Here is a 13,300-nt window from a genome sequence, read left to right as displayed (position 1 = left end):
CTTGTGAATTTGCCATGAATTTTGGAAATAAGAAAGAAAAAAAAAAAAAAAAAAAGTAAAATGTGCAAGAGAAGCATTAATGAATTATAAATGCTCTCAAACCATTTGTGTGTTCCTTAGTTAACTTAAAAAACGGCAAAACTCTGCCTATATTAGCTGTCAAACCAGTTTAAATTTACACATAGTAAATTTAAACAGGTACATTGGTCCCTCGTTTATCGCGGGAGTTACGTTCTAAAAAATAACCCGCGATAGGTGAAATATGCGAAGTAGCCAGCTTTATTTTTTACAATTATTAAAGATGTTTTAAGGCTGTAAAACCTCTCACTACACACTTTATACAATTTTCTCAGACAGGCATGAAAATTTTCACACTTTTCTCTCTTGTTTAAACATTCTCAAAGTTCAAACCTTCGTAAAAAAAACAAGTCCAGTATTATAGAATGAAACCAAAGATCAAACCCTGTTTTAGGTCCAGAACATGGGAATAGAGCAGCTGCCAGAGAATTCAACATTAGTTAATCAATGTAAAGTAGAGGAAGCTGAGTAAAGTTTGACTTATCTGACTGTTTTGTTTCGCTTAATGCGCCTTATAATCCGAAAAATACGGTAACTTCTACCTTCCTTTAGCATGTCCAGAAGTCCAACTTTTTGTGCGATGGTTAGCATCTTCCTCTGCCTTCTTGGTGCTACCGCACCTTTGATGGCGCAAAACGTTTCGTCGACATTGTTGTGTTTGTTGGGGAGAAAACTGACAAACATACAGTACAGCACTTCAGAGTCACACTGCTAGGGATCGAAGATTTATGTACATTTGACAAGCTGAATGCATTCTGTACTGGACAGAAGACATGGCACTAGATTGATTGACAATGGTCTACAGCCAATCAGGATGCAGAAAACAATGCCTGTTAAAAAAAAATGCAGAATTGCACAAAAAAAATCCACGAAACAGCGAGGCCGCAAAAGGTGAACCGCGTTATAGCGAAGGACCGCTGTAGTTGTTTAAGAAAACTGCATGTAATCTTTTGCAAAATCCACAGTCAAACATTGAGGCATCTAGAGGTCTGTACACATGACAGAAAATAATGATTTTGATATACCTGGCAGCTTTTGCCGAAAATAAGCATTTTGATAGCTTTCAAAGCGCTCAAGAGGCAAAACTTGTAAAAACTGTTAAAAAGCACTGTTAGATCATTCAAGGCTTTTTTCCCCTTCTGAAGCCTCTGAAATATTTAACTCAAAATGGACACACAAAGTGTTTTGTGAGGATTTGGATAAGGCCAGAATGGTGCAGCACTGGGGACAGTTTATTTGCTTTTCATAAAGTCAGAATCAAATCTAAAGTCTCCACTGGTTCAACGTTGTATTTGAAACCACCATAATTGAAGTTTATGCTTATGTTTATGTTACTTTAAATAAATGTCCATGATTAGTGTTTTCATGTCATCTGGTGATCTCTGGTACGAAAACAGACTGCAGGGCCCAGAGCTAATGTTGTTGTGTAATCCCTGGAGAGCTGAGTAATGAGCATGGACTTCAGTCAGCCTTTAGTTCTGCTGCTCCTGAAAGAACTGACTGCAACAATAGCCTGTATGTCACAAATGGATGCACGTTTTAGATGTTAGCTTCAATGAAGTTGTGTAGTTTAAAAGTTTAAAATATTTAATTGCTATACTTACCGTAGCTATATCACAAATTGAATTTCTTCAACAGGTTTAGCCTTCTGCTGCCTCCTCCACCACCACACACCCTACACTATCCTCACTGGTCTCTCTAATCCCCAGTCACAGACGGCTGGCTACCACAGTCTGAAATAGGATAAGATGCTGGTATTATAGAAAACACGCTGTCTAGTTCCTATACCAAACAAGCTGACACCATCTGAGTTTAAGAAACTATCAATCAGTTACTCTCACATTGTATGTGATCAAAGTGCTGGAGAGACTCCAGCTGAAAACATCTCCTGAACCCTTTTCATTTTTTTATACAGAGCAAATCGGTGAATGAATGAAGCAGCCATCCACATCCTGCAGAGAGCTTATGCTTATTTATTTTAGGTAGTAACAGCTGCATGGTCCAGGTCACCTTCTTTGAGTTCTTAAGTGTATTTTACTAGGTGGGACCACATCCTCGTTTTAAAGTTGACAGTATTTGTAGTAGCTAATGGCTGATGGCATGAGTATGAATTGCAGTTGCGGTTTGAGGAAGGCCTCAGAGGGGAATGGTGATGGCTCCTGGCTAAACTATCTCCAATTAACACAAGAGAGAGAAGCAGCAGGAAACATCAGGAAACCAATGACCATCTCATGGATCACTGACTACCAGACAGACAGGCTGCACTGTGTGAGATTGGGCTGTTTGATTTGGTGATGTGCAGTTCAGGAGCTACACAGGGAGCTGTGGTGTCTCCATTCCTGTTCACCTTGCACACCTCAGACTTTAAGACTCATACCACTGACAGAAATGGGCAAGGCACTAGTGTGGTTGACAAGTTGACAATGACATTGTTTTTTTTGTCTGTAACGTTATTAGCTCATCCAGCAGGCATGTCCATCTTTTAGATACAGTCTGTGGTTTAAAACTACAGAGAATGTGAAAAGCTAGATGAATTAATGACATAAACTGAAGTTATACAGATGCCGTTTTTAATCGATCCTTTCCCCCCTTTTTGTTCGGATTTGATCTAAAATTGTGCTTTCATTTGTTTTCATGTGTTTTTACACACTTATTAGTAATTTTAATTTCATGCACAGAAAAAAATAACATATTCATCCAACAATTAACTTGTGTAAGTTATAAATCAACAAATCCATTTTTGGATCACATGTTTAAATGTGCTCATCCTATGTAAAATCCTATGTGGAAAAGGAACAACAGAGGTTTGTGTTTCATGTGTTTTATATCCTCTTATATCCTCTTGCATTTAAATGACCTGAGAAGAAGTACATGTCTACTTTTGTCTACATGTCTACATGTCTACTTTTTAATGCACAGGTACAATAAACAATCTGCACTTTTCTAATTATTCTAAATATTCTTAACTATTTAAACATCTTTCAGTATCCTGCTCCATTTGCACACTATGTGTACGCTAATTTAAACAACTGTACAGTACTCTGCTCTGGTAACTATTGTCCATGATGTAAATATGTAAAAATTGTGCTTCTGTTCTGTGTCCTGCTCTGTTTATATATGTGTGTTTTTGCTGCTGATACAACCAAATTTCCCCTTGTGGGACAATTAAAGGATTATTCTATTCTATTCTATTCTATTCTATTCTATTCTATTATTCTATTCTAAGTAGATGAATGGATGGATGAATAGACGGATGGATGGGTGAATTTAGTGTTAGAGGTAACGGGGATCTTGATATATTTTCTGGAATGGATAACCCATCATTTGACCAAATGCACTGAATGATGCACTTGGCTCATTTTTGGGTATTCTCTCTCAGTGCCCCATCCAATGACCTCTGGCTGCTTATGGACTTTGAAAATATAATGAGCACCCTCTTGAGCAAACTAAATGCCAGGATCACCTGAGCTGCACTTTAGATTCATTTAATTTGCCAAGTAAAAATGACATATTGTGGAAAAAATGCACAAAGATGAATTAAAATGACCCCAAAATTGAAAGTAATAAATGCAAAGAGAAAATGCCCAAAGAAAAGCAGAACAAAAAAATTGTGTTAAGTTCACAGAATAGAGCCATATCTGTACTTTGAACAAAACTTAGGAAAAATAAGCTAATTATGATGTGACTGGTTGCATAAAGGTAACATGTTGCTGTTTGGCAGGTTTGGTTTTTGATCATTTGATTATAGACGAAGGCATGAAATTGAAAATGTCTCATTGCAGCTTGAAGAGAGGACTGATGAAATCACCTGAGATAATCTCTCGAAACATTTAGAAGAAGAACATGCAAAACCTGCAAAAATTGGAAAAGGAATGTTTTTCATTTGTTTTTCATTATTCATTGCATCTTTAAAGTTTCATTGAGCCTTTGCTGTTAAATTTCATCTTTACACGTGCCAAGTCAGCACTACCATATGTAGAAGCTTCACTGTGTTCCTTTCAGATTAATCCTGTGGATTGAGGTCAGATGACCCAGATTGGGTGTGTTTGATGTCGGCCGTTTTGTACACACAAGAACATTTTGGAGAAAAACCCTCACATCACAGAAAAAACAAAGGTCCCTGTATGCAGTAAATCAACCCTCCACTAATTTCAAAATTCAACTTGAGTTATTTAGTCATGTATTACGTTCTTCTTTTTAGAATAATGGAATTCCAACATTTATCACGAAAAACTATATATTATTTGATATATACTTTTACAGATTATTCATAAACTGACATTTTTGGCTTCCTTCCTCAGATTTTGGGTATATTTTTGAGGCTTTTCATCAGTACCAACACTTCCACTCCCCTCAGTAGTGACAGATATCAGCTTCTTCAGACACTGCCATTTTTAATGCCCATTGACTCTGGAACTGTTTTTCTATTGTCTCTTCAATTTGATCCACTAGTGTTGCTGATTTCAAGACCTTTGCATGCACATTTTCTGCAGTGAGCATACTTTTGTAATCGTTTTGGGATTTTGTTGCAATTTTAGCTTCTGTCTGGATTTTGTAAGATTGTCTCTCTTACAGGCTGCACAGAAAAATGAAGGGAACACTAAAACAGCATCTAGGAGCCTGGTGAAAGCAATGTTAAAGTTGAAAATCTTTACTGATTCAGAACAAAATGTTTTAACAAAAGTTCAAATCTGAAATCACAGACCAAGCCTGTTCAGTTGTGTCCATATATGCCTGACAGCCCCTGAGCATGTTTCTGATGAGACAGTGGATGGTGTCCTGGGGAATCTCCCAGAATATTTGGCAGGGTTGACACACTGAGGCCTTTCCCTTAGAGAGAGAGTGAAGAGTTCAGTCATTTGGGAGGGTTTTAGAGTAGAGCCGTTATTGGTCCACATTGAAAGGAGCCAGTTGAGGTGGACTAGATATCTGCCAGGAACAATCTCAACTACCCCTGCGATCTGGCCCCCAGATAAGCGCAAGAAACTCCGGCCACACGAGGCCAGGCATTGCCCTTTGTCGGGAATCCAGGGCCCACTGCATCAGCATAAACTCTCGATGATGGATTCCGTCCCAGCACCGTCGAGTACTTTACGGTGGCACCGACCTGTGAGCACTAAATGCCACCCTCATGGATTCTGTATCTGACAGTTTATTTGAATCAGGCACCTGAGTAGCCTGCTGGAGGCCATATTGTAGGTCTCTGGCAGTGCTCCCCCTGTTCCTCCCACAGTTATTACAGTTTGAAAATGTTAAGCTTTAGTTTAACGTCTATTAGTTTGAGTCTTAGTTTTAGGCTTTAATGATTATTTTTGTATGCAGGAAATATATCAGAGGCAAATTAGTACAGGTCTTACAATAAAACACACAACTTTTTGAAAGCAGTTGACTCAAAGTGTTGCAGACGTCCAAAGTCTCAATAAATATATCTGTCAAAGCCTCATCAGGCAAGTTTTAATACATGTTTTTTAAACAAACATTTTTATGTATTTATTTATACCAAATTAATTAAATCATTTCAGTACAAAATTCGAATTTTTATTTGTATTTTAGTTAACAATTAAAAAAAAATCTAATTTTAGTTTTTAGTTTAGTTGTAGTTAACTGTAATAACCTTGGCTCCTTCTCACACCAAAGAGAAGAGACTGGTCCTGCTGGTGGTGACAGTAGGACAATAATGGTACATCTGATCAAACATCTTCCAGTTTCAAACTACCTGCAGTAACACAGCATTTAAACACACATCTGTGATGTATTTTATTTGTCTGCTAATTTGAAATCCAAAGGTTTGTACATATGTTTAATTTTTGGAAGACCAAAAGCTGCAACAAGCGTGTGTTTCTAAAAAATGTCATTATTGAGCATGACTTAATTATCTGTGTGTGCACTGCACTGAGCAGAGGCTGAGGACTTGGCAGTGCCTGCAAGACTGTTGGGCACATGACTGCTGTGAAGCAACCTCCCTTATCACAGCCACCACAGACTGCTTTTCTTTACAATCAGCATTCGAGTGTTAGCCTTCAAAGGGCCAGAAACTTAGTCAGTTGACAAAGAAGATCAGCCGTAGAGTCAATTGGAATCTATTTACTCTAGATGTTAGTAAAACTATACAAATCTAACAAATTAACTTTTCAATCTATCACTATTTCTGAATACTTACTGTGCTATATCATCATTTTCGAATGCTTGCTTACAGTCAGCTTAAGTTGTATCAGGTAATATCAGGTAGTTTTAAATTTTAAACCATACAGTGGTAAATGGTAAGATAATGAACTGTGCTCATTTGTATCTTTTTTAAATGATCTGTTCCCAAACCTTCTGTCAGGTCCCTTTCATCATTGCAATTTAAAAACCCCAACCAAACCTAAAAACCACTGTATGCTGTGACTTCTGTTATTGGCTCTACAGTGCACCTGTCGTCACTTTCATTTGCACCTTCATTCAAATGGACATGCATGAGCTTTCTTTTTTTAATTTTTATTTTTAAGATGTAGAGCTCTTCTCTTCCTCATGAATTGAATTGATCCAAGCACGATAGGATCAATACTTTGTTTCTGTCCCATTGAATTGTGTTAAGTAAATTATTTTTGGGGGGAATGGAAAAATATACCTCACGCATTCATTCTGAAAAATGCCGCCTGCATCTTTTTGTGATGTCATGTCTATTTTATTTGTAGCCTGTAGCAGTTTGAACAACAGAGGTTCACCCAAAGTGTTTTAGAGACATGTACATTTACATTCCAGAGCTTCAAAGAAACAAAAACCCTGTTTTAGAATACATGAATAACTGGAAGGAGTGTTTTATGCTTTGTTGTGTTGTCTATTGTGGATTTAGTGGTCATTAAAATGTGTTCAGAATTTTCAAACTGATGATAACTCATGTAATAAGTCCTGCCACTCTGATCTCCCCAACACAAGCTGCTTATGATGGTTAAAAGTACCAGTATTGGTATTAGTACTGGCAATACTTACTACAGTACTTGGCATAGATCATGCCAATATTTGCAGTAACCCACAGCACTACTCTTATCCTTCTTTGTGTGTGTCTGTGTGTGTGTTTGTAATAAACACACAAAAAATGTATAACATCCTCATTTTTTCCTTACATTACACAGAGGAAATATAATACAATGCCAAGCTCATCTGACAGAGATAATAAAGTGCAGTAGTAGAATAGACAGACATTTTCAATATCAATCCATATGAATTTAAAATAATTAAATTAAATTATAATTAATTATTAATTATAATTAATTATTAAATTATTATATAACTATTAAATTATTATATTAAAGACATGTACTTTGTTTAGAGCTTAAAACGCCAAAATCTACTGTCTTTTTCTCCGCTGTGGTGTTTCCACGGCACTCCAAATCAGGGTGTACGGATGGTGACAAAAAACAAAAAAGCTGGGCTTCTCTGATCACGATCTAAAACGGAGACGGGGCAGGCAGCACCGCCCTCTGTAGTGCGCAACAGCTCAACGTCAGGCAGCGGCTCACTCAGGAAATTCAAATAGCGATCTGTCCACAACACAGCCGCACGCATCTTTATGCTCCAAGGTCATCGCAGCCGGCAGCCCGCGGAGGACACACACACACACACAGCCTCCTTCAGAAGGTAAAGTAACATCCAGTGCCCGGTTGTCATTGACTGCAGTGAAGGACGCGCCGACGTTGCCGGTGAGCCCGAGGATTAACCGAGCGATGCAGGGATGAGTGTGCGCTGCGGTGAATGAGCGCTGTAGCCTGTCAAGACAGCGGCTTGTGGCGCTGCAAGTGTCCCAGTCGGATGGGTGACCGCATTTTATGATGCGTTCAGGAGCTTTTGAAGAGAGGAGAGAAGGGAAACCCATCTGCCGCTTTGCTGTCAGTTGTCGCAGGTGGAAGAGCTGAGGTGCACAGTCCTAAAATATATTGGTACTGATTTTTGGGCTGTTTTGAAGCATCCGGTTTAGTAGGCCGTGAGCATTAAGACTGGCTTCATCCGGCCAATATCCGGTCTCTATCAGCAGCATCATATGATTAGGCTGCAGTGCTGAGGAATCACTCTCCGGTTCCTGCACCTTTCCAGCTATAGGCATTTCTGATCGAGTCGAACTTTGAAAGAGAAAAACGTGTATTATTATTTTAGGATGTCACAAGTATTTATGTCCACGTGAGGTTTGGTTCACTCCTGCTCAGTTGGTGATCTGTATGAATAACTTCACATTCTGCATGTGATGAGTACCCTATGTGTATTTAGCTTAAATGGCAAAAAGCTTACACGACCCCAGTTTTAGGTTTGAGTAGAAGTGAAAAAATGAAGTCTGTAGTTTGTAATCTATGATCCTGTCGTGCAAGTTGGCTGTGACAGAGCATCTTAGTAGGTTATCAAATATGTGGTTGTAACAGCGCCCTCCGTGGTGAGATGCTAAAATGCTAAAGCACGGGCAGAGTTGTAAACTGAAGATCAGTATTTAAGTTCAAGGTGGCTAACAGTAGCTAGTATAAACCGGATTTATCAAACCACTTGTGGCCATAGGAGCAGAACTGAAATGTTCTGAGTCGAGTTTCAGTTTGTTAAATGTCTCATGAGTACAACTTTTCAGTCACAATTTGTTATTAAAAAGTAACGTCATTTTAATGACATTTTGCTAGCAGATGAAAAGGTCTTTTGCATCCATTATTTATTTGCATTAGATTTACAAGGGACTATGCATGAAAAAACTTTAAAAAAAACTTTAAAAAATAGCTCACAATTTTTGGAAATACTCTTTTTAACTTTCTCGCTGAGAGTCTGATAATAATATTGTTACCCGCACCCAAAAAAATGAAGCTACCATCAGCAGCTAGTTAGCTTAGTATAGCATATAAACTGGTCAGCAAGCTAGCTTGCTTTGTACCAAAGGAAAGAAAAATAAAACATTTTTCAGCTCCTCCAAAGCTCACCAGTTAACATGTCAAATCTGTGCATCTGTGTTGTTTTATGAGGAGATGTGTGGGACAGTTTTTTGACCAGGTGCAAGCACGGCTAACCAGCGAAAACTTATAATTGCTATAAAGTAATACGTGTGATATTAGTCATCTGTGCTCCTTTAATTTACTTTACTGATATGTCCGGAATTTTCTTATGATTAGAATTTCCATTTGAGTTTTTTTTTAATATCCTAAGTTTGTCATATCATGCCCTTCCATCAGAAATGAAGTTAGCATTTTTCTCTATTTAGTCTCCGTCCCATTTTTGTTGTTTTTAATGTTGTCTTGTCTGTAAATTTAACCTAAACAGTCTGCAGTTGACAATGTCCACACTGTTTGTTTCTCCGAAAGCAGTGACCTTTCTGACCATGTGGGCAGAAATATTAAAATGTGCGTTGTTGTTTGTTTTTAACTAAGTTACTCTTTGGCTAGCATTTATGTCTTTGCCCCAAGAGATTGTTGTTGTAAATGTTATAGTTACAGTTGTGGTCAGAAGTTTACATTCACTCTTCATGAGCATGAATGTCATGGTAATTTATTTGAACTGTTCTATTTCCTGGGTGGAATGATTGTACAGCATACGTCTTTAATGTCTTTTAAGAAAAACACGAATCAGGTGACCAAATTTGAATTCATTTTATATTTGTCTCTAATGCACACATGGCCAGTATTCATAAAGACTCAAATATATAGATTCATTTAACTCAATTAATAATTGAATTGGTTCTAGGGCTAGGTTTCAAAGGCTTATTCAATTCTTGTTAAACTATAACTGATAGTAGGCAGTTTATCTTTGCGAGCATAAAACGTATTTGTTTGACAGCATTCCAATACTCAGAACAATGGGAAAGTCCAGCTAACTCTGAAAATCTAAGGAGAATTGTAAAGTGACACAAATTGGGAAAGTCTCTTGAGGTTCATAAGTACAAGTTGTTTTTATGTGTCATCACTTTTCCAAAATCTGCATGAAGACCTAAGCCGTCAGTCTAAGGTGAGAGGAAATTGGTTAGGAGATCCAGAAACAATCCAGGAATCACCACGGCTCAAGCTTGCCATGAACTGAAAAGTGCTGAAACGCCACCATAACTGTCCACGTAGAAGTGAGTTTTAGACGGACATGAGCTAAGGGTGCTAACCAGCAAAAGAAACCCTTGCTCCAAAATAAACAACTTCAAGCTCAATTGAAATTTGCAGCTATACACATAAAAAACAAAATGCCTATTAGATCTTTTTTTTGTGGTTGAGTTTTTTGGTCACATTAACAAGAGGTACAGTATGTTTGAATGGAGTTAAGGTGAGGCTGTCACACCTGAGAACACTGTACCAACTGTCAGGCACGGTGGTGGTAGCATCATGCTCTGGGCCTGTTTTGCACAGTGGATGGAATAATGAAGGAGGACTACCTTCAAATTATTTAACTTTACCTCACATCAACAGCTGGATGATAGAAACTTGGACACAACTGGGTTTTCTAACAGGACAGGACTGTTTTGGAAACCTGCTAAACCTCTGGATTAGGTTTCATTAGTATGACCTCATGAACACTAAACATGGCGTATACTCCACACTGAGAAAATATGTTACTTACTTACTGTTAGGGCTGCACGATTTTGCATAAAATGAGAATCACGATTTTTTTGCTTAGAATTGAGATCACGATTCTCTCACGATTTTCTTTTCCAATATAAATATTTATTGCACTTATTAACTGCACATCAACTTCGTAACAGTTGAAACTGAACATAAAAACCATAAATAAACATAAAAACAATAAATGCCTGACATTTTGTGGTTGCCGCAAAATGTTGTACTGCTTGAAATTCCGTCTCCACCGTTGCTCGACACTGCGTGTATAGAGCAGGTAGTGCAACAACAGAAAAATAGTTGCGGGATGGCACTGTGTAGCGTTTGTCTGGGGTGTTGATCATTTTCCTAAATCCCTCGTTTTGCACAGTGTTGATATATCTTTGGTCAGGTGATAAGTAATAGCCTCCGTAATTTCTTTGTGCCTGCGGGAGTTCGACGGGTATAGGGAAGCGCTGTATAAGGTTCCCGTTATTGATGTTTGGGTGGTTGACCGGGACGAATTTTCTCCTGTCACTTTCTCGTCATCCCTGACGTGTTTTTTCCCTGCCAATTTGAGCATCACGGCACAGCTTCTGTATCACGTGGTATAAGGCTCCGCCCTTGTCATTTGTTGAGCAGGAAGAGGGAGCGCTTGTTTTCATGCAGATTACGTCCCGGATCAAAATGCGGTACAATCGTCGTCGTCTTTTTTTTTTTTTTTTTTTTTTTTTTTAAATCGTTGTCATTTGGAAATGAGATCGCACATAAGTATGAATCGAGATCGCGATTTTTTAACGATTAATCGTGCAGCCCTACTTACTGTTAATCACTTAACATCCAGAATAGTCAAACTACAGCCAGGCCTTGGGTTTCAGCATTAATGCAGAAGTTATTTTTTCATGTAAAACCCATGTAAATGCACTCTCTGACAGCAGCTGCCTCCTCAACAGTGTATTGCAAATCACGAAAACACAACAGTTAAGAGTAAGTAAGAGGGTCAAAGATTCCAAGGTACGGAGCAAGCCTCCAGACTCCACAGATCAGCTCGATAAAACATCCACAGGATGTCCCTAAACATGGGCTATCCACAGAAGCTTAACCCACAAGACCCAAAGGATCTGGTACCACAGATCACCCTCAGAAGTTCCATACCTTGATGGATCAGCAGTACAGTTGCAAGGGTTTGAAAAATAGTGATAGTTCACAAATGAAAAAAAGTTAGCTCCCTACATAAAAAGAGAAAAGAAAGAGCAAAGAGCAGCCTCAAACTGATTCTACCTGATTCTTATTTGAAAGATGGAAATCATGCCAGATCTGAACCCACCCATGACACACCATCACAGAACCACTCGGCACTGATCAAAAACTACAAAAACTGTTTCTTTGGACTCTTATGATGGCTAGTTAAATTTTTTTGTACCCTATTCGTCAAGTAACAGGGTAAAAAAAGTACAAATATTCTGAGCAACAGAATTAGTATCATTACATAACATTAGTATCCTTCCCCCCCATACACATTTCTAGACATGACTAACCTTTGCTGTCTGACTATTAAATCTTCTAAGCAGTAACATGATTACAGTTCTGTGACCTTCATGACGTGGTCAGAGGTGTGTAGCGGAGAGGGAGCTCTGGATTGGATGTTTAATATGGGTGTTGGCAGCCCATATGGAAAAGTGAATAGGCCTCCCAGCGTGCTTTTGTGTCCACACATGAAATTCTTTTTTCTTAATCAAGGTATCCCGGAGTTAGTAAAAGGCCAGAGGCTGACAACTGAGGAGAAGGGGAACTACAGTGTTAGTGTACTTTATGGGGAGACCCTCTGCCTGATGGCCTTTTTAATCAGAAAGCAGATTTTAAAGGAATTATTTCTTTGTGAAAGAATAAGGGCGAGTGTGTTTGCCTGACCGCTGAAGTGAGATTAGATTGTTGTTGTGATGATAAGAAGATGGCATGTGTGCTTTAGTCAACATCTAGAGACGTGTTTATTGGGTTAATAATGAACTTCTATTATAACAATGTGTGTACTGTTACTTGGAGGTTACCTTAGAGCTAATCTTCCATTGCCATAACTTCAAGTCCCAACATGAGGCTTTGGCGGAGTCGGGGGGGGGGGGGGGGGGGGGGCATGCTGGCAAGCCGAGTGTAGAGGTCAAGTTTCCTTTTGTACTTACAGGATATGTTCACCTGAATAGCTTTTAAGTGAAGCTTTTGAGTATTTCTTCTGTTCAAGGTCTTCACAAATACAGACAAATCCTACGCTTTAATTTATCTCCTCCAGGTAAAACCGGTGTCCTCTTGCTCCGTAACTCTGATTAACCTTCTGTTGTCCTTCATTACAATTCAAGTCTTACAAGGCTCCACAAAAGCCCATTAAAAAACATTAGTAACTGACCACTGCTCAACCTTCCACTATCAGTAAAAGTGGAAAAAGTACTTCAACATATAAGAATTCAAAGAAAACTTTTAATTAGATGTGAAAATGAAAATGTGGAATTGTTGCTCTTCTGAAGGATGTCTTTGCTGTTCTTTTCATCCTCCTTTAATGGCCCCTGAAGGCTACCTTTAAAAAGTCTCTGCAATATCTCTCTCACTGCCCCTTCTCAGGAAACTATAATTAACCTCCATCTAAAAATAATAACTGGATGTCGAAGTTGTGTTGGCAGAGTTTGAGAATCATGATTCCCTTAAGGAGATAT

The 13,300-nt window shown here is 38.5% G+C and overlaps 1 protein-coding gene across 1 annotated transcript in view; it reads left to right on the top strand.

The window, feature by feature from the left end:
• Positions 1–7,381: 7,381 nt before the first annotated feature.
• The window catches only part of LOC134646799 (monocarboxylate transporter 2-like), a 28,989-nt gene continuing 23,070 nt past the window's right edge, over positions 7,382–13,300 (top strand). The window contains exon 1 of the mRNA XM_063500742.1: positions 7,382–7,698. The gene's annotated coding sequence lies outside the window, so the exon portion shown is untranslated. The remainder of the gene's footprint in view (positions 7,699–13,300) is intronic.

The sequence above is a fragment of the Pelmatolapia mariae genome, linkage group LG17 (genome assembly GCF_036321145.2).
Source record: "Pelmatolapia mariae isolate MD_Pm_ZW linkage group LG17, Pm_UMD_F_2, whole genome shotgun sequence".
Taxonomy (NCBI): domain Eukaryota; kingdom Metazoa; phylum Chordata; class Actinopteri; order Cichliformes; family Cichlidae; genus Pelmatolapia; species Pelmatolapia mariae.
Note: the sequence above shows the minus strand (reverse complement) of the source record. Positions and strands in the feature narration are given on the sequence as shown.